The following is a 22,015-nucleotide window of genomic DNA, read 5'->3' on the forward strand; positions in this document are numbered from 1 at the left end:
CGACACTTATGTGATGGATTGGTAGCATTTACCCCAAATGTGGATGGTATGGCGTGACCATGGTGATGTGACCGGTGAATGAAACAACCCAACCCGACTCAGGCACGGAGTGGAAGTGTCATGTTCAAGAGCGACTTGCTACCAATAAAGATTCTTTGAGTTTTCTTCCCAATTTATCCCCAGTCATTGCTGACCTCTTTATTTTTGTCAAGCTTGAGGAGGATAACATATGCTTTTTCTATAATTTGCCCTTCGGGCAAACCCATCGCTATGTTTTAACGCGCCTAGCGATAGTGAAACTCGTTCTCGTCTAAAGACAAGTTTGTCGCTATTAATATTTTTAACGAGTTTAATGACAAAGATAACTCGGTCCTTTTCATTTTTAGAGAGTCTGAAAAGGTACGTAAAGGTAACTCCAAAATTCCTTTTTCGTCATCTAATCCCTTAAGTCCGAAAAATTATAAAACAATATAGAAGGGATGAATTTTCAATAGTTTTAACGAGCCGAACAAAACAAGCGCTCGATCGTTTTGTGCAATAATCCCTCAGGTCCAAAAATATCAAAATCTAGAGGAGGGATAGCACTTCCGGTCGCTTTAACGAGCTGGAAGGCCACAACTCGGCAATATTTTCATATTTTACGAGTCAGTTGAAAAGAGCTTAAAGAAGACTCGTCTTTTGAGGAACGAGTGATAAAATGGGTAGCAGCTAATTCCAGGTAAGGTTTGGAATTTTCCAATCACGGCAGTGTCACAAGGATGGCTAGTGAAATCACTCTTCGCAGCTATTCCTCAAAATGGGTAAACAATCAAATGGAGGTGAATGATCGGCCAATGAAAAGTGGAGGTGACGGTGCAAACACGACCAAGGCTTTAATGGCTGAAATGTTACATTCACGGCGGTTATTTACTGGGGAATAGTTCATTTTTTAACGAGCTTAAACGCGGGTGGAAACATTTTCTCATGTCTTATGTTTATTTTTTAACGAGCTTGAACTATGTGCTAAAACTGCTCGATTAATCCAGTCATATGATAAGAATGTCTCATATAAAATTGGCAATTTTTAGATTTTTGCCCCACATCCTTTCTTTATGCAAGTTAGGAAACGACTAATCCAAAAAACAGATAAATAATCTCTCTTTGCTTGCACTCCAAAAGGTTTGCATGCCCCTAGGTATAAAATATGGTTTCAAAGTTACCCCTCAATTTGCAGACAAAACATTTGTTCTATTAGGAAAGGCCTACCTCTTACAGGTTACCCAAATATTGTTCTATTCGCGGTGCAAACAAAACACTTCTTTGGCAATGTCTACCGAGATAAACAAAGGTGAGTGACGACATCCGCCAACTCATATAACTTTGACAAGAGAATCTTATTCTAGAATAACCCCTCTTCCACCGACGGACGAGGTACAGACTAGTCATATTCTCCTATGGAAACCTACCCTATACCCGAAGTTTTCTTGCCGAAGCAGACCAGGACACATGCCCCCTGGGTTTTAGTCATATCCCTCCGAATTACTCGTGCTCATCAGGAGGATGGATTGGGGATTGAGACATTTCTTGCATGAAGAGACCATTTAGGGATGGTATATGACTATTTGCTATGCGTGATCTGGGAAATGAAAGCTGGTCCACGAGCTTGACCACTCTTCCTTCGTGCGGAAAACACATTACTCTAAAGAGTGAGGAGACGATGGCTCCCATGCAATAAATATAGTCTCGTCCAAGGAGTAGGTTATAATCTAAGGGTCCTTGAACTACCATTACGTTCATGCGAACTGTCTTCCCTCTCAATGTTATGGGCACATCGGGAAGGATTCCTAAAGGTCGACTGGTTCCTTTATCAAAGCCTGTCAGATTTCTCATCTCAGGCAACAGCGATGGCGAACCAAGCGCTTTCCAAGCAATAGAGGAAAGGATACTCATAGAAGCCCCCTCATCTCTGATGGTACCGGCCATGACCATTCTATATATTTGGACGATAATTCGGAATGGTGTACTTGCTGGTAAACGGGGTCTGCCTAGTTGATTCCAGTCGAAGGAGACAACTAGGTTGCTTGGAGGTGGGATCGAGTAGATGGCCGGGTATGGCTCTGACGAACTTCCCTCATGCGGTAAGGGAATGGGTAGATTTCCCCCATGTTCGTCGGAGTCTGCGTTGATGAAGAGAATTTGGACGGTGTCATCCTTGTTCTCTTTAGTGACTGTATCATCCGAAGATAAAACCTCTGAAGGCAAGACCGGGTCAACTGCTGCCTCGACCTTTTGACTTTCGTCTGGTATGGATTCAGATGGTTTATCTTCGATGGTAGGCGCTTTAGCCGACCACTTGAGCGGGCCAGCTGGATTCTCAACTAGCGACGGACTCGGTAAGAGCTTTTTATATCCAGGAGGAAGTCGTAACAGAGAAACCGGACGATCATCCAAAACTCTTTTCGCTTCGTCTAAGAAGGTACAACGGTGGACAGCATGATTGCCTTCTCACAGTTTACAAGGAAATCTAGCTTTCCCTTTTTGTCCTGGGGCTTCACTTTCGCTAGTTGACGGTGTGTTTTCAACATGACCATCAGAGGTTGATGACATCGGATTGTGCAAACGAGGAGACCAGTCCCTTAGTATCCGAGGGATGCAAGGACAATCTCTGTGAAAGTGGTCTCATTTGCAAATGACACATGGCGATTTAGGCCTGGTCGGTGCAGTGTGTGGATTTTCGTTAGACGACACTCGCTTTCCCCCATTCGCCTTTGGCTCCTTCTTCTTCTTCTCTTTCTTCTTCTTCTCCTTCTTCTCTTTAGGAACTTGACTTTTTGCTTTGCCAGCCCCATCAAGCGAAGAGGAAGGAGGAGAGGAAGAATTAGAGGAAGTAGAAGGTTGGTGGGCAACTCTGGACTCGTCTAATTGCTGATTCGATTGTTCAGGAATGGTGGTGTTCTGAACGACATTGGTTGAGAAGAGCCATACTGGCAAGCCAATTGTCAGTCCTGGAAGCGACAATGTGGCCATATGGGGTGCACTAACATCTCCCCAAGAGGAGAAGGGACTAGGATTTCCACCAAGGGGAATTCCTTGGTTGGTAGACTCCATTTTATCAACCTAAGATCAACGTAGGAAAAGGGTATGAATATTCCGTTTAAAATAATTTTTTAGATGCTTTGACACAACTTGTTTTTTCAATTTTTAAGAGTCGAGAAAAAACAAAATATGACTCTAGTCTCTTTCGATTTTTAATGAGCCTGAAGTGACAAGTGCTCAGATAGACCTTTTCCGTTAACGAGTCTGAAAAGGAACAAAAGGGAATGCCCTGGAGATCTAGGTAGAGGGAGTACCAAACCAATCGCAAAACTGCAGAATACCTTTTACGGTACGGCAATCAATTTTCCTGAATGCTGTGTTTGGTGCATTGCGATCAGTAGGGCGGCCGACACGGCTTCCTATGGATAAAAGGATTTAAGCCTATAGGGGTCTCCCAATATATACTCGACGGTACGTGGGAGCACAAGTCCGTACTGGCACTTATCGTCTTAAAGTGGGGGAATCACCCAACCATCAGTGAGGACAACAGTTACCAGGCTTTACGACACCGAAATACGTCTCTATCCTAGACCTCTAAATGTTGTGTGTTAAGTTCCAAAGCGTTGTTAGATTCATTCAATTTATTTTAAGTTGATCTTTCTTATGAAGTTTTCCTTTTGGGTTCACCCCGAGATGTAGATGTAACTCCTAAAATGCAATCTAAAGATGATAAGCAAACTTTTATCTCTTTTCAGCAATGAAAATCCTAGCTACAAGGGGAAAAGAAAGACACAATCTTTTCTCAAAGAGCAAAGAGCACACTGTAAATGCACTTTTCCTAAATCAAGCCACATAGACTATAAATATGCAAATGCACATGTGCATGTATTTGTTTTTCACTTTCTTAATATTGATGCCTAAAAAGAAAGTTGATGTACAAACCTGAATTTGCTTTCAAGTGACAAACACAAACAAGCTTCTTTTTGAAATCAAAAGGTAGAGATGATTACGACACTTTATGATTTTGAAATAAATACTCGTTTCGACATTGGAAAGTCACAAATTCAAACCAAAGGCAAAAGTAAAAGCATAATCGTCTGCCAACAGCAAATAAACTTTCTCCTATGATCAAAATCGACACTTACGACAGATCTAAATCAAAGGATGACAGTATGACTATTCTACTTTTTCAATGGAAAACTGTAAATGATGTAACAAACACACAAAAACATCTACAATCTTTTTGTACAAAGGAGGCGGAATTAAGGCAAAGAAAAGGGGTTTTTAAACAGACACATACACTGATCACAGGCTGCAAAAATCAGAGACAAAACTGAAAAAATGAATCAAAGAACCTCAGCTGCACAAGGCTAGGCTGATTAGCGCACCTGTTACACAGAGAAACTGGATTGTAGCACATGTAGCGCTCTCGGGAACTACATTGAAATGAAAAATCTCTTCACATAGCCTGCGTTGGGGCAGAAACGAGAATTCTATCCAGGTTCTGGGTCACGGTTTGCAGTTTAATCTATGGTTTTTGGCCGAGTAAAAGCAATCAGTAATGCACAATCAGAGGGTAGATTTAATGGAGGTCTAAGAGCTATCACAAAGGGCAATCAGATCATTTGTGAATCAGCTGTTCAAATCATAAAAAGATTCAGTGAATGGATTGAAGTAGCAGATGTCTACTTTGCATTTGTTAATGGCAAATGTAGTTCGATTGCTACTCCTAAGTTGATGAAAAAAACAACAAGAGAAACACAAACAAACTAATTAGACACGATCCCCAGCGGAGTCGCCATTTTGTTAACAGGAAAAGTGTCTACTCAGAACGACCCTATCCCACTAAGGTGTGACAGTGACCTTAGAAACAAATAGAGAAAACTACTTTCGTATTCTTCTTTATGAACTATAAACGAAGAGGAATAGGATGAACCAACCTATGTCTTGCGCTAGTCCTTTGATCCAATCTCTCTCCTCTTTGACAACTTCCAGCTACCTGCTCCCTTACTTTCCCAGCTTCACCAAGTTCCTGTAAGATCACAGAAGGAGAAAACTACACAAAGACATGGATTTATATTCATAAATAGCTTAGGATCAGATTTAAGCTAAACATACAAATGTAACAAACATCAATGATACACAAGCATGTAGGAGAAACTCAAATAGTTTTATTGATATAACAAGAAGATCCAGGAGGAGTTACAACCGATGATTCCTGATCCAGCATCAACCTCCCAGCATAGAATCCCCTCTTCACCTCCAACAAAGCATAAATCACCCAATACTCTGATATCTATCTCAAAACCAACAACAATTCTCTGCAATGTACAAAATTCCAGCCTCCGGATCTCTGGGATGAGGGATCCATATATAGATGTATGCAAAGAGGATGTGTCAGCTTATGATTTGACTAGTGGCTTCTTTCTGTCAGTTCTTGTTTCCACTTGGAGATTGAGAGCCTCTTACTCATCCTTGGTCGAACTCAGTGAGGCAAGTGTCATTGGGGAAGATTCTGGAAGCTTCCATTGTCTGTCCACCTCGCGAAATGACACTGTCATTTGTCATTTCCCACTCAACGCACCCTGGTAGTGCATTTAGGTGCATTGCAACTCACCTAGCTAGTGTACTTGGGTGCTATGCAATGCAGCTAGCTAGTGGAGCAGCTGAAATGATCCTGATTTGACTGATTCTGAGCAGTTGCTGGTGGAGAACTTCTGGGAGAAGCTGTAATTTTTTGACCTTGTTCCTTTAGGGGCCGGAACAACACTTTTAGGGACTTAGGATCCCTTGGTTTATGTACATTTCATGCTTAGAGCTGTAAGGCACAAAAATGTCTATAACAAGGGGAAAGCGAAGATATCAAAGGGCTTGGAGGCCACGAAGAGTGCGCTCCAGAACTTGCTCCTACCTGATGAACTAAGGTTTGAAGGTCTGCCATTGGGATGGGTACCTAATATTAAGTTCGAATATTGGGACCTTGCGGATAGTGAGAAGTTCCCATGGTTGGCCGTGGAGAAGTTACTGAAGAAAAAATGGTTGTGCGGTGTGGAGGGGGCTGGGTTACTCCATCTATGATGGATACCCAACTACCTCTGTGCACCCATCATAATTTTTGTCATCCAGTAGCTGCTGTGCCTAGTACATGATGGGTATCTCTTGGCTGGAGGAGCTAATTCCCATCACGACCAATTTAATTCACCGGATTTTTGGGCTGCCCACCAAAGGAAATGACCTTGCAGCCATAGCAAGAAAGAGCATCGACTTGGCCCTCGTAGAAGCTATGAAGGCCAAATATAAGCTGGAGAAGAGTAAGTGCGGGTACATAATAGCGAGCATCAAGGACCAAGGGGTGCACATAACCACCCAACTGTTGGCTGGCAAGCTAATGAGGAAAGGTCGGGCTGACGAAGTGCCAGCATCTGTAATTGTGTTGGCAGAGTAGTGCACAGAGGGGGTCTAGTTCAACTGGGCACAGTTCCTCTGTGACGAGTTCTTGACAAACTGCAGAGAGGCCTAGGATCAGGGTAATACCTTCCACTATGCATGGTTGCTCTTATCCATCCTGTTGGTTGCAGGAGAGTTGCGGAAGGACAATTAGTTTCCCACGATTGAGGGTGACCTATCAAAGCCGCGAGCTACATCTCGCTTTGGGAAATGAAAGACGCGACGAGGATTCACGAGATCAAGGTGTTTTTGGTGTTCATAGAGGCAACCATATGAACCTAGATAAACTATAGGTCGTGCTTGTCCCTTATAGTATATAACAGCTTTCAAAGCGTGACAGAGTTCAAGGTGAATATGCATAACTTGTATATTCGAGCGTGCAAGGATCCAACCCGAACGTGGGTTAAGCTTCAATTCATTGCAACGGATGATGCAATATTTGATGTGATGGCATCATGGTCTCTGAAGTGGCGTGCTCTAGATTTGGAGGAACTGTAAAAGATCATAGCACAACAACGAAAGAAGGAAACCAAGCTATGCATCGCGTAGTTGGCAGAGAGAAAGCGATAGGAACAAGAAGCAGACATGCAGCAGAAGGCGGCTGAGGCAACGACAATACAGATGGTAGAGACCATAACTGCGCCCACCAAAGAGACCGAGGAAGGCCAGGAAATGTCCATGGAGCAGGACATACGGGGGGAGTCTGAGATAGAGGAACGCACAGACCTTGCACCAAAATCGACCCAACTTAAGAGGCCTCGTGTCCATGAGAAGCCAACCGCGCGGAAAATGACAAAGGAAATAAAGACCTTTGAGGGAGACCTTGTTGACATTGGCGAACCAGTTCGCGATGCCACCAAGGATGCTTTTGAAGAATTGATGATAGAGCAGACAATTGTGTTAGGGGCGCTCAGAGCGTAGTTGCAGGCATTACAGGTGTGACCCCCAAGAATGATGACACCACACCTTGTGGAAGGTGCATCCGAAGCCAAGTAGATGTTGCATGCCCGCACAACGAATACATTTGTGTTACCAGAAGGCGTAGTCTTAACAGTAACCAAGGGTGACATAAGGGGTTGGGGGTTGAAATTTCCGCCTCCCCCCAGGGAAACCCTATACTAGCTGCAGGATGGGGTAATTGTTGAGCTTCGTGCCAGGGAGGGCTGCACCCTCCAAGTCTTGAGCGAGCAGAAGTTAAATCTAGAACAGCTCAGCCTGCAGCGCGACAACATGGTCGCAAAAACCCAAGGATTGGAATAGGTTATGGAGGAGACCTGTAGCAGCATACCGGAGTTGGCCGTGCTAATGGAACTCCCAATAGCAAAAAGGATTCACCAACTAGTGGGTATAGTCCACAAGGTCTAGGAGGAGGCCACGAAGGTTTAGTTGGAGTTGAACCTGTAGATCGCGTAGCTGCGACTGAAGCCGTAACCCTCTACACCAGCGAAAGTCAGAGAGCAGTGCAACCACGCCATTCACTTAGGGTTGAAAGCGATAGAGAACACTGTACAAGATTGCACGAGATTTTTGGATCAATCCCTCTTCACACTCACCTCACTGCAGGAAGATACAACCATACAACGCTTGGAGACAAAAGTATGGCAGTTACAGTAGGCATATGACAATATCAGGGGGACTGTACACATGGTTGCCCTTACTCAGCAACTTGCCAAGATGAAGGAGGCCCAGGCTCTAAAGCAACAAGTAGACACCGCGTGCCAGAAAGAAGTAGTCCTTAAAGTGTGCATCTAGCCTTGGCTCGAGGAACCATTCACAGTCACTGCCATGATTGAGGGAAAGTTGGCTCAGATACAGCGTAAATATGCGCTAAGGCAAGAATGTGACCCTGACAATGATGCATTGGAGATTCACGCTCAACTAGTATAGCGTACAATGGAAGAATGTGCTATGACTGTAAGTGAAGCACAAAAGTTGTTGGATGGACTTCGCGCAAAGATCACTACACCAGTAGAATGACTCGGGATGAGTCATGATGATTGTGTTGGGGGCTTTTTATGCCTAATAATATCATAAAATTAAGATTTTTTAATGATGATGAGCAAATTGTAAACTTTATTACTTTAGGAGAGAATTTTAAAGACTTGATTATTAAAGAGGATGGACATTACAGACTCTTAAATCACTTTTCTACAAATAAATCTATAAATCCCATTTGTAAATTAGTTGTTAGATTATATATTTTTTATTTTTTATTTTATTTTCAAGATATATTCAAAGGGAAAACACTCTACAAGACCCACAAATCATCCATGTAGTATGACTCTTTAAACATAGGAACTAAATCAAGCCCTCTGAAAATCAATTTAGGAGTTGATTTTTCTCCTTTTGAACATGCTCAATTTATCAAACTTTTTAAAGAATATAAGGATGTTTTTGCTTGGACATATGATTATCTTAAGGTCTATGTTGTAAATATAATTCAACAATGTAATCCCTATAAAAAATGATGCTAAATGCATTCAACAAAAACTGAGGAAAATGCACCTTGTGCTTGAACCACAAATCAAAGAACTTAACAAGTTATTGAAAGCCAAGATCATGTTCCTAGTAAGACATTCACAATGGGTGGAAAACTGCTGGCCTGAGGGGGTCTGCACCCGGGTTCAAAGTTAGCTATGCCAACCAACAAAACCCTTCGTTGCTGGTCATTTCGGAAACAACCTGCGTAGCGTAGGCTGCAGCCTCACTCGAAGCAGTATTGGGGGATCACAAAACCAGGTTTCTACATCCAGAGGCTTGTGTGATGGGTTTCTGTTACTTCTAGGGCTTTATTTCAACCTTTGTGAATCCTAACCCTTAAAATTTGGAAATCATAGTAACTTATAGAGAAAAGATGCTAACTCTATAGTGATTGCCTCAAACATTCATATCATTAAGTAAACTAGTAGATATTTTACTTTCAACACTAATTAAGTGTTTCTTAAGATAATGCAGAAAACATAACAAATGCATAAGTAGACAGAAAGTCATAGATACACACATATGGCTTCAAAATAGTCTTTATTATGATCAATCCTTCTATTACAGACTCTTTCTTCCCTGCGCACATAACTATAGGGGCCCACGAACTTAGCTGTAGATTTACCAAGGTCTCTGCGTACATAGATGCAGTAGCCTTCCCCTTTGCCACGGTACAGAAAACATACTTTTCTTCCTTAGATCACTTTCCCATACATAGATCTTCAATTCTAGTTACTTCCTATGACTCGCTATAACTCTATATAGCTTCCTTCATTACAATACCATGGTTCACAAGCCATGGGCGGGTCACAAAACATCTTAACTTCTAAAAAAATAAGGGGCTATGACCTTCCTAAAGCCCCTTTGACTTCTACGAACTTCGTGTTCCACTTCCTCAAAATGAAGAGACTTTACATATATAACAAAAAAATTTACAAAATTTACCCCAGGGGACCTTGTCTCAATAGTCCCTCAACAAAAAGTCATGACTCATCCTTGAGTCACTCTATTGGTGGAGCCTCGATCTTTGGCTGCAGCTCACTGAATTCAATCTTCAAATCTTGTAGGTCTGTTGTCCCCTACACAACAGCTTGACACACTTCCTTGACTAGTTTTTAAGTGATTCGGCCTTCAATTACAAGGCCCATGGTCCTTTGTGTCTGTTGCATCCCCTTCAGTTTTCTTTGCACTGACAGGGTCAACTGACTGGCCTCATCCACCCAAGGCTACATCCTTGAAGATATGATCGCTTCCTTGTGACACAACTCATCAATTTGAATTCAAATCCAACCGTTCCCTCCAATTCCCGGTCATTAATGCACATTTGGTGGTAGATTTCCAAATATATTCTACATAAATTATCTTCCCCTACTCCCTTCAACAGAAAAATCACCATCCAATCAGCTACAATGCTCCCAATGGTCACTTTTTGGCTAGGCTGCATGGGACCCCTCCTCTAGGCACAATTCCATTGGCGCAGCTCCCCCTCCACGCCTTCCTTCAACTCATCACGCAGTCCCTTGACTTCACCCTTATAACTTTCGGGTAGTGTAGTTTATAGTCCCATACTTCCTTACAACCTCCTGGAGTACTAATACTATCTTGCATCCATTAGTCATTGCATAGTGACGGGCTCAGCCCTGTACAACTTTAATCGACTCCCATTGACAAATAATACCACATTTAGTTTTGTGAGCTGAAATGTGCCTCCATCCGTAATCTCTTTAATAATATGCAACCCCAACCAATGCGTTTGGAACTTCCTTGGAAACTTTTTGAACTTATTGTCATACAGTAGTACCAAATCTTTATTCAAGGTGCATTGTTTGATATGGCAATCATGCCATGCCTTTTCACGATCCTTCTGCACCTTCTGATGAAAACTAGCTAAGAAGCAATCTTCCTCCAAGTCTACAAGCTACGTGAGGCAATCTTCCATGGTATCTCGATCGGCCATGTCTGTAACTACAACAATCCACAAACTGGACACTATGTATTCCATCAAAATTACAACATCTTGTATGTTAACTAGTTTGAACAACGTTTGTCCAGTCAAATTATTGCAGGTAGTTATATACGCCCATAGAATAGAGGGTATGCACACATCCTAGTCATTTCGCTTAGCATTTAAAATATTTGTTAAGGCATTATCCAGAATCTTATTAAATGCTTCTATAATGTCGTTCGCTTAAGGATGATACAATGTACTCTTTTGGTGATATACCTGGATTTCTTTGAGCAAAGCAAAACTTGTTTCATTTAAGAAGTGCGTACCTCTATCACTCATCAAGATATTCAGGTAGTGAAATTGAGACAAAATATATTCGAAGATGAACTTCACAGCTATGGTCGCACTACAATCCTTCATAGGCTGCGCTTCAACCCACCTTGTTAAATATTATTCGTTGTAATGATGTATCTGGCTCCATTATTCTTTCCCAATGGTTGAATTGGTCCTATGAAGTCTATTTCCCACTTATCAAACACCTGCAACGACACTTGAAGATTCAGAGGAAATTCATCTCTGCACAATGGTCTTCCCATTCTCTAACAAACATCACATTCCCTGCAATAAACCTTGGAATCCTTATGCACAATGGGACACCATAGTCCTACGTGTAGGATCTTCTGTGTAGTTTCTCTTCCCATTCTCTGATAAACATCACATGCCCTGCAATAAAACTTGGAATTCTTATGCACAGTAGGCCACCATAGTCCTGCATGTAGGATCTTCTATGCAGTTTCTCTTCCCGCATAATGTCCTCCTACCACACCTCCATGCACTTCAGTGAGTATGATTTTTCATTCATACTCTGGGACATATCTACGCAATATCTCATTAGATCCCATTTTATATAGATGTCTAGTGATCATGGAGAAATATTCAACCTAGCCCACCAATTCCTTCCTTTATTGTGTCGAATACTAGTCAGGAGTTGTACCTGTAGACAAGAATTGAATTATGTCTGTGAAATGGTCATCATCAACATGTATAGAAAAGAGTTGCGCATCAGGTAATCCCTCCTCTAGATCTGTAGGTTGGTCACCATTCTCAATCTGCGAGAGGTGATATGGTCCAACATTCTGGCTCCTTGGCTTCACAATTACTTCAAAATCATATTCCTGGAAGAGCAATAACCATCAATAGATATTCCTCCCCAACACAGGATTTTTGATCAAGTAATTCAAAGAAGAATTGTTTGTATACATCTTGAAGTGCACACCCAACAATTAGTGCCTGAATTTCCGCAACACATACACCATTGCTAGTCCTTCGCGCTTTGTGTTAGAATAATTCTTTTCTTCTTTTGGTAACTTTCTACTTGCGAACGCTATCAGATGATCAATATCTCCTTCACTAGGTTGGGTTAGCACAACTCCTAGTTCTATATAGGATAGGTCTACATGTACATGGAAATCCTTCCATTCAGGAATAATAAAATAGGTGCGATGATTATTTTATCCTTCAATACATCCAAAATCTTCCAGCAGTCATCGTCCAAGAAAAATGTTGCATCCTTTTTCAACAATATTTCCATGGGCGTAGTAATCTGTGCGTACGCCTTGATTAATTTCCTGTAATACCCCGTGTGGCCCAACGTAGCACGCAATTGCTTGACATTCTTAGAAGGCTCCAAATTAATAATTACTGCAATCTTGGCAGGGTTGACCATCAACCCCTGGTGCCAGACTACATGGCCCAACAGTATCCCATATGGGACACAAAATATAAATTTCTTCAAATTGAGGGAAATCTGATACATTCAACATGTATCCAACATACGGTGAATACTTGCAACATGTCTTTTTACTAACCCAAACATAGTCCAGTCATCGAAGTAGACCACCGAAAACTTGTGAATGAACTCCTTGAAGGATGTGACTACCACCCTAGAAAATATTGTTGGGGCATTCTTAAGTTCGAAAGGCATAACCATATACTGGAAACACCCCCATTCAGTAGTGAAGGTAGTCTTACTTCTATCCTCCAACGTGATCTTGATCTGATGGTACCCTAAGAACCCATTAGTAAACGAGTAGGCTCCCTAACCTCCAACATTTTCTAGTACCTCATGTGTAAATGTCGTAGGAAATGGATCATGGACACAAGCATCATTCAACTTTCTCAAGTCTAGGCATATTCATATTTCACCCTACGGCTTCTTCTCCTGAACCACCATGGGAATAACCCAGTCCAATTCTTCGATAGGTTCAATAATCCCAGTTGCAAGCATCTTATCCAATTTCACACACACATTTTATTTATACTTAGGATTTAATCAATATGGGTGTTGCTTCATTGGATTCACATATAGCTTTAAAGTGATCTTCATGCCACCCATCTCCCTTACTATCCCTTTTAGGTTAGAGAAATTAGTGGGAAACAAGTCATGATACTCCCGTAGTAGCTCCATGACTTTTTTCACTATATCTTCATCCCAATAGTCGCCTATGTTTGCAAACTTCAACTACACTTCTGATCCAATATTCACTTGCTTGGTATTCAAAGGCTGTAAGATATCGAGGACCTCCACTTGAGGCCCAACAACTTCACGTTGTCCTTGTGACTCAGAAATTTGATGTTCCTGGGATCTTCTTCACCTTCCTCAATGGTCACAATGTAACATTCAAGGGCATGGTGCAACTGCGTGCTCCAATCTGGTTGTACCCATGCAACAGGTTCTTCAGGCATTCTAAATATTGAAACTTTAATCTCCTGTAACACCTCATTAATGCATTCAAAGCCATATTCAAAACTAAAAGTTAACATAAAACTTTCTTTCAGAACATCCCATTATGTGGTTCCATGTCATAACTTCGTTTCCAGATACCAGTTCATCAGAATCATATCCAAATTATGGTAGAACATATGAACCCATTCTGAATGTGGTTCTTCTCCCCAAGATTTCGTCCATCAAGCTAGATGCTTACACAGATCATCCTTCCCTGTGTAATTCTTTATAATGAAGGTATTGCCATACCCAAATAGTAGCGTCATCATTCTATGATATTCCTTCCAATCTACAAAGTTGTTCTTTTGCGTACCCCACCATCTTGTAGGCGTAGCTCTCAGTGCGAGGTCTAGTGCTTGGAATTGATGTTCCTTTGGTACATCTCTTTCAAATTTATCCAAAAATAAATTGACATCTTCTAAACCATCATAATGCGGTAAGTTTTGTACCTCAGTGGATGTACATCAGAATGAATTTGTAATCTTATTGCATCACAGCGACAATACCTTGTGCAACCTATTCTTATAATGTTCTAGCTCCTCATATGAATCTAAATTACAAGAGCTATCCTTCTCCCACGTAATTTTCCCATCCGCCGTAGGGTTGATCCAATATTCATCTTATGTAGTCAACTTGTGGATATGCTCAATATTGTCATCCTCCTCATAATCATGGAATGGTTCAGTATATCGTGCACCTTCAATCGAGTCTAATGGTACAAGAATCCTCAGTTCTTTCTTTTCGAATGTCATACTACACTTCTTCAAGTTGATGACTGCATTCATATCAAATGCCCAGTCAATTCCAAGCAGTGCTAGATATGGGTTAATGTCATCTACTATTTCGATCACTTCAAAATCAGCTATGGTGCGAACCCCTTCAATATCCATAGTCACTCCATGTAGGCACCCCATAGGATAATCTTCTGCTAATTGGCGATTATCAGCTGGATCAGGGACCACTATAACAATGGTATTCCCATTCTTTCCCAGTTTGCTTCTGTAGAAAATTTTCATCATACCCCAAATCAAGAATTACCTAGTCCATTTCATATTCTCCAATCTGCATGGTCAACATAATTTCATGGCCAGTCCTTTTCTTACTTTTATCCACCTTATGTATTGCATGTTTCTCTGGTAATGGCTTATACTTATCATTGCAGTTATCTATCAATTCTTGTAGTCCCTCTACTACCTTCTTATCCCTTAGGAGCTTCATGCAGGTTTTTAAAAATGATGCTAATATCAACGGGTTTGCCTCCTGTGCAGTCCCGATGTCTTTAGGCTTTCTCATACCTCGAGTCATTGATGTATAACCTCCTTCATTCACGAAGCTCCATTTTGGTTCCATAAACATTTCCTTCACATTATTTACACCAAATCCACTTTCCTTATCAACAGCCTTGCGAACCCACACATTTTCCTCTGGTTGCTTCGCTTTATCCTCCCTAGTAGCTATGCCACTTCGTGTGACAATATTAACACTAGGACCATCTTCGTGTGGTTCAAATCTCATCATATGGATGTTCTGGGAAAGCTGCTAGGTTTGAGTCTTCTTTTCTTATATCTTCGTGATGAGCACAGGGAAGTATTCTATGACATGATCAAAATGGAAACATTATTGACATGAAGGGTACGTTGGATTTTGACAATCACACATAAAGTGACATGGTTCTCCATAGTTCTAATAGATGATTTGGCCATGACCTCTTCCAACCCATTATTTGTGTCCTCTTCCTCGTCCCTTGAATCCTCCTCACGCTACAATTGTGCCTTGATCCTGAGGATGACCCTCCATATGTACTCTATATGTTGGTGTTTTTTCCATCATTATTTTGTAACTTTGACAATTACGCTTGTCATGACCTATAGACATACAAAAATTACAAAACCACTGTTGTGGAGTCTGCACAAACTTCTACAGTAAATGACAATTATCCGTCATATGTTTCCCTGTAATCTGACAATTCGTACACCATGGTACTACACCTATACTTGTCCCTGTGGTACTCTTAGGCTTCAAGGGAAGATGACCTCCCCCTACTAGGTAATTTAGATACACTGGGCAATGATATTTATTGTGACCATGACCTTTACATTTTAAACACCAGAATTTTGCACAAACCTCATTCTGGACTTATTTTCCCTTGTTGAGGCTCTGCAACTCCATATGCAGGCTAGCCAGCTGTGATTGAATCTGCTACACTCCGAGATTCGTATCTTGAATGGGTGAGGCTTCTAATTTCATAGAAATCTCTAATGGCTCCACTTGTGTTCCAATGTTCTTTTGCGATAGTGGAAATATCAAATGGGTATTAGCGAAGCAATGTACCAGTCCTTATGTTGATCATATATGACATGCATATTAGCTTACTGGAGTAGACATTTCAACCTCTGATCAAAGTTCCATGTAGACTCATTTACCTTCTGCTGGATCTCTTTGACCTTTGTCACTGTCTAGGATTGCGAATTAGGCTTCTTGAATTCATTGTTGAGTGCTTTCTTCATTTCGTCCACTATTGCATTTGGATGAGCCGAACAATACTTAATATACCAACTTAGTGCTATATCTTGCAATGATGTAACCAATTGCGCTTTCTTCAAGTCATCATATGTAATCTTCTGTGACTTCCACACAATATTTGCTACAAACCAAAACTGTTTAGGGTCTTTTGTCCCCAGATCCCTAAATATGGGCATCTTCATAACGTTGGCCATCTAGAATAGTGGAGGTGGAGGTAGAGGTGTAGGTGTAGGTGTGTGAGGCGGAGGTGATGGTGGAGGTGGAGTGGATGGGTGTGGCATCCCTGTGATACCCTTCTTTACCATTTGTAGCGCACCTAAATGTTTCCTCAGAACACTACTTTCTTCGTCACTATCAGACACTCTCAATAGAGGATTGTACTCAACCCTTGAATCTAGATCTCTTCTAAACGTTTTTCCGCTTTGCGTAGCTCCCGTTAAACCTCTTATAAACATTAATTCAAAGGCATAACCCTTTTCTCGCACAATAACATTTTAATCCAAGTTTTCAAGGACTTTAGGTACTTACCTCTTGGTTCTTTGAAGAACTGCCATTCAACTTCGCTATAACTTACAAATGTATCGATCATGAACTCAGTGATGAATCTACCCAAAATTTTATCGATCCAGTAATTGATAGACCTCACGATCTTGTTTTTTGAAGCTTCCATATGCCTTACTAGCTATGGAGTCAACACAATAGGGTTATCCAACTTCCATGTACCTTGACTATCCGCTAATTTAGACAACCACTGGTGTAATTCGCACGGAAAAGAGTAGAAGAAAATGTCATGCTCATTGGTATATAGGTATCTATTCAACTACTCCTCCTTCGACAGGAGCATATTCCTATTTTCCTTAGATGCAAATTTGTGTAGCTTTTGATCGATCCACTTCTCAATTTCTTTCTTAGTTGGAAACCATTTATTCGACATCACACATTCCTTAGACATATCCCGGCCTCAGAAACAGAACCATTTTTTGGGCTGAGGCGGTCTGGACCCAGGTTCAGAGTTAGCTATGTCAACCAAAAAAGCCTCCACTGTTGGGCCTTTTTGAAAGAACACGTGTAATGTAGGATGTACTCTTACCCAAAGTAGTATTGAGGGATGACAAAATGAGGTTTCTGCATCAACAGGTTCATGTGATGGGTTTCTGCTACTTCTAGGGCTTTATTCCGACCTTCGAGAACCCTAACCCTTAAAATGTGTAAATCATAGTAAATTACAGAAAACATATGCTAACCCTATGCCAATTGCATCAAACATTCTTATCATTAAGTAAAATAGCAGATATATTACTTTCGAGCACCAATTAAGTGTTTTTTAAGCTAATGTAGAAAACAAAACAAATACATAGAAAATGCTCAGGTAAACAAACAGTCATAGATACACAAATATGGCTACAAAATAGTCTTTATTATGATCAATCCTTCTATCATAGACCCTTTTTTCCCTATGCACATAGCTCTAGGGGCCCACGCACTCAGTTACAAACTTACCAAGGTCTCCGTGTACACAGCTGTAGGATCCTTCCCCTTTGCCGAAGTACATAAAACAAACTTATCTGCCTTAGATCACTTGCCCATACATAGATCTTCAATTCTAGTTGCTTCATATGACTCTCTATGACTCCTTTATACAACTTTCTTCATTACAATACCATGGTTCGCTAGCCACGAGCAGGTCACAAAACATCTTAACTTTTAAAAAAATAAGGGGTTTTGACCTTCCTAAATCCCCTTTGATTTCTACGACCTTCGTGCTTCGCTTCCTCAAAATGCGGAGACTTTACATAGATAACAATTTTTTTTACAAAATTGACCCCAGAGGACCTTGTCCCAATGCAAACTTTGTCTCTGTTAAGAAAAATATCGAAGACATTAGAATTTGCATAGAATTTCAAAATCTATAAAAAGCCTTAGAAAAATACAACTATCATGTATCTATAATGGGATAAATTCTTCAAGTGGTTGCTGGCTTTGATATGTTTTTTCTTTTAGATAGATTTCCTGGGTATAACCAAATAGTAATCTCACCTATAGATTAATTAAAAACCACTTTTAGAACAAAATGGGGGACTTACGCTCATGGGAAATTGCCATGGGTTAGTTAATGATGGGGAAACTTTACAAAGAGCCATGGATACCACTTTCAAAGGTTTAATCAATAGAATGATGAATTTGTATCTTGATGACATTACTATATTCTCTAATTAAAGAAAAGATCATATCAACCAGTAAAGGTAATACTTTGATAGATGCAAAAAGTATGGCATTTCTCTTAATCCTAAGAAAACTATTTTTCTATAACTAAAAGAAAACTATTAGGATTTTTTGTCTCTTAGAAAGGTGTTGATGGTGCCGGATCCCACCAACATACAAGGGATCTCCCTGATATGAGGTCCCAATTAGACCTCACACCATTTGGTGTAGGAGTACCATCTAGAAATATGGCCTAATTTCCATTAACTTAGAGATTTTTCTTGGCTTAAGCAATTAACATGAGAGAGTAGCGCACATGTGCTTTTGAATGAGCAAGAGAGTGTTCCTTGTGGAATATTTGATGGTAAATGTGTCCATGTTATTTCACTGCAAGGAAGAAAAGTGGGTCTCTAAAAGAGAAGTAATAGTACTAATTTAGTAAAGACGCTCACACAAAAACAAAGAGGAATTGTTAGACATAAAGTGAAATAGTTCACATAGATGCAACAATCATAAAATCATCAAAACACATTTCCAACAAGTTTAGAACCAAATTCACCTAAATAGTTCAATTAATTTCGTACATGTGAAAGCCAGCATAAAATGAAAACATTAGAAGAATAGTCTCAAAACATCCACGATCCATGCATGAAAATGTGCTGGACGAATGGCTTCAAGTATTAAGAAAAAGTTCCAAGATACATGATTATAATCACATCATTGGCTCCAATATTGGAGTGTTAGAGCCCCTACTTTCTCCCCAAAAGTACTATCTCTATATATATAATTCCTTGTGGGAGAATCCAAGGTGAAAATTCTTTTTCTTGAGCAGTGAGGCTCCTTTTATAACTTGAGGCATGCCCTTTCATATCCACATGGCTCTTGAGTTTGTCATATCAATTTTCACTTCTAAAACCTTTGGACTTCTATATAACTCTTGGAATTCTAAATGAATTTTCGAATTACCCCTAAATTTTGTAATTATATGTCTTTTGGACTTCTTCATATGGCTATTTTGTCCATACATGACTAATGACTCTTGGAGTTCCACTTACTTTTCTTTACAATAATTACATGATTACATCATGATTTACAATGCTACCACTTGTATCTTCGATCTTGCATGCAACTTCCGTGTTGTTGATGTCTTCACCCTCCAAAGGGTCTTTGATCATATGGAGTCTTTTGGGCTACTTCGATCATTAGGATTTCAATGTTCTTAATTTTATCTCATCACCTGTTCTTTGTTCTTGAATGCTTCCTTTGACTATCCTCTTTGTTATATCTCTACATGCATCCTTTCCATGTTGTTCTTGAATACTTGAAATTGAGTTCACTCATGGAAATCAAACATTAGTATGAAAAATCTCCTATTCTAACATGTTTCATGTAAACTTTCTGTTCATGACTTATCAGTGCGCTCATAAAGCACAAGGAGGCTTTTGGGTGCGGGGAAAATTGGAAAGAATGAAGAGTTGAGTGCTTAAGAATTAAGGATGCACTATTGAGTGCTTAAGAATTAAGAATGCACTATGTGCTCACCTTAGAAAGAGGAAGCTCAAGGGAGGGTGCAGGGCATAGGTATGAAGGGTGAAGGAAGGCCACTGAGGCATGGAAGTGTGTTATGCACTCAAGGGAGCCAGGAGGGTGCAGGGCACAAGTCCTAAAGCTGAAGGGGTTAGGATTGGGCTTTTCTAAGTGCACTATGCACTCAAGAGAGACCAGGAAGGACACAAGGTGCAAATCTAAAGGTTGAAGGGTCCATTATGTGCTTTGATGGTGCACCATACACTCAAGAAGGAGGAAGGATTACTTTAAGGGCACAATTTGGAAAAGGAAGGAGAGGATGATACTTGGGAGTGTGCTATGCGCTCTTGGAGGGCGCATGGGGAAATTTAGAATGAGGAAAGGGTCATAACTAAGCCTTAAGAGTTCATTATGCACTCTCCTAGCCTTAGTGGCTAACTTGTGCAACCAAAAATTGTTTAAGTCTAAAAGATAAAACAAGGGTCAAACACAATCAATTTAGAAATAAAATCAAGTGCGACATCTACCAACTCAAAAATAATACTTAGAAAAGATTGAACAATGAGAGACACACATTACAATACCAATTTACAAACTCTCTCCAAGCACAATAGATAAGTGTGTGTGACGGTGACCAAAAGTGTCGTTTTACAACAACAAATTTATTACAACCATGAAGTGCACTAGAGATGTTCTTAAACATTGTGGTGATAGTTAAGAATGATCAAGAACACTTGAAACATGTGGAATGAATTGAAATGACACTTTTTGACCAAAGCAAAACTTGATATGAGATTTTGGTAGGCTCCAAAATTTAAATGTAGTGAACTTTTGGAGGGTGTTGTAGCAATGAAAACACTTTGCGACACATTAGATGAACCTTGAATTCTCTTCCTAGGAATAGATATTTAGTTAAAGGTTTAGTCCTTCAGGAAGTATTGATTCACCAATTAGATTACCTTGACATCCCCTCTCAACCCAGTTGTATACGTAGTACCTTACTTTCCTTTCCTTGGTTCAAACATGCAACAAATATGCCATATCACAATTATTTCATTCTTCGAAAGGGTAATATATACATGATTATTTTAAGATATTTATAGTATGAGTTTCATCTCTGGTGTTGCTCCATTGTCAGAAGGCCTAGACAATACCCCTTGGAAGAGTCAGTACATGAGCACAAGCATTTCTTCGTAGCCAACAAGCCTAAAAAACACCCTGACAAAGTCACTTGCTTCACCTCCCTGAGTAGGTCACCGTTTATTTATTTATTTAATAGAATTGTGCTTTGAAACTTACTATTTCAATGGAAAGAAGAGTGATCTCGAATTATTGGGAGAAGAAGAGGTTTCTCCTTTAGAGAAGTATTAATATAACTTTAATGTTGATTTTTTCTTGCTATAGATTTCCCCCTTACCCTTTCTCTACTTGATTGGATAAGCATGTAACAACACCAAGTAGATTTAGCACCAAGTTGAGGAGTTTGGATACTAAAATATATGAAAATATTATACATTCTCTCAAGGTTTTCTTGTTGGATGTATCGTATTTTCCATCCAGACTTAGATCAACTTATGGCATCTTCCCGAAAAAAGAAGAAGAAATAATAGATAGCCAAGCATTTGTCACATTTCTTATTTTCTCCACCACAAATCCCTTATGAGCCATACACTTTCATGCAATGTCTTATTTATGTATAATGTCCAAGACACAAAACAAGACGGGACATGACTCAACACAACACACATAAGATGGACAAAAAAATGATAAATAAACAAGTTGTACAGGGATTGCAACTTAGATTTGCTACTACAAATAATGCTTCAAATATCGACCATTAACAAGAAGAGGGTCTTGAATCCTCCCATCTAAATATTTCAGCTTGAAAGCATTATGGATAAGTCTTTCTTTTATGGTATAAGGTCCCATCCACATATATTGGAACTTCATGTGTTTGCATTTCTCTTCATGGGATTTATCCCACTTCAATACTAAGTCACCCACATCAAAAATCTTAGTCCCTTCAGATTTATTATAGAACCGATGCTTAATATGGGTTTGGTGAAAGACAAATATTTATTTAGCTT

The sequence above is a fragment of the Pinus tabuliformis genome, chromosome X (assembly GCF_031772625.1).
Source record: "Pinus tabuliformis cultivar Carrire ecotype Pingquan chromosome X, CPIR1, whole genome shotgun sequence".
Classification (NCBI taxonomy): domain Eukaryota; kingdom Viridiplantae; phylum Streptophyta; class Pinopsida; order Pinales; family Pinaceae; genus Pinus; species Pinus tabuliformis.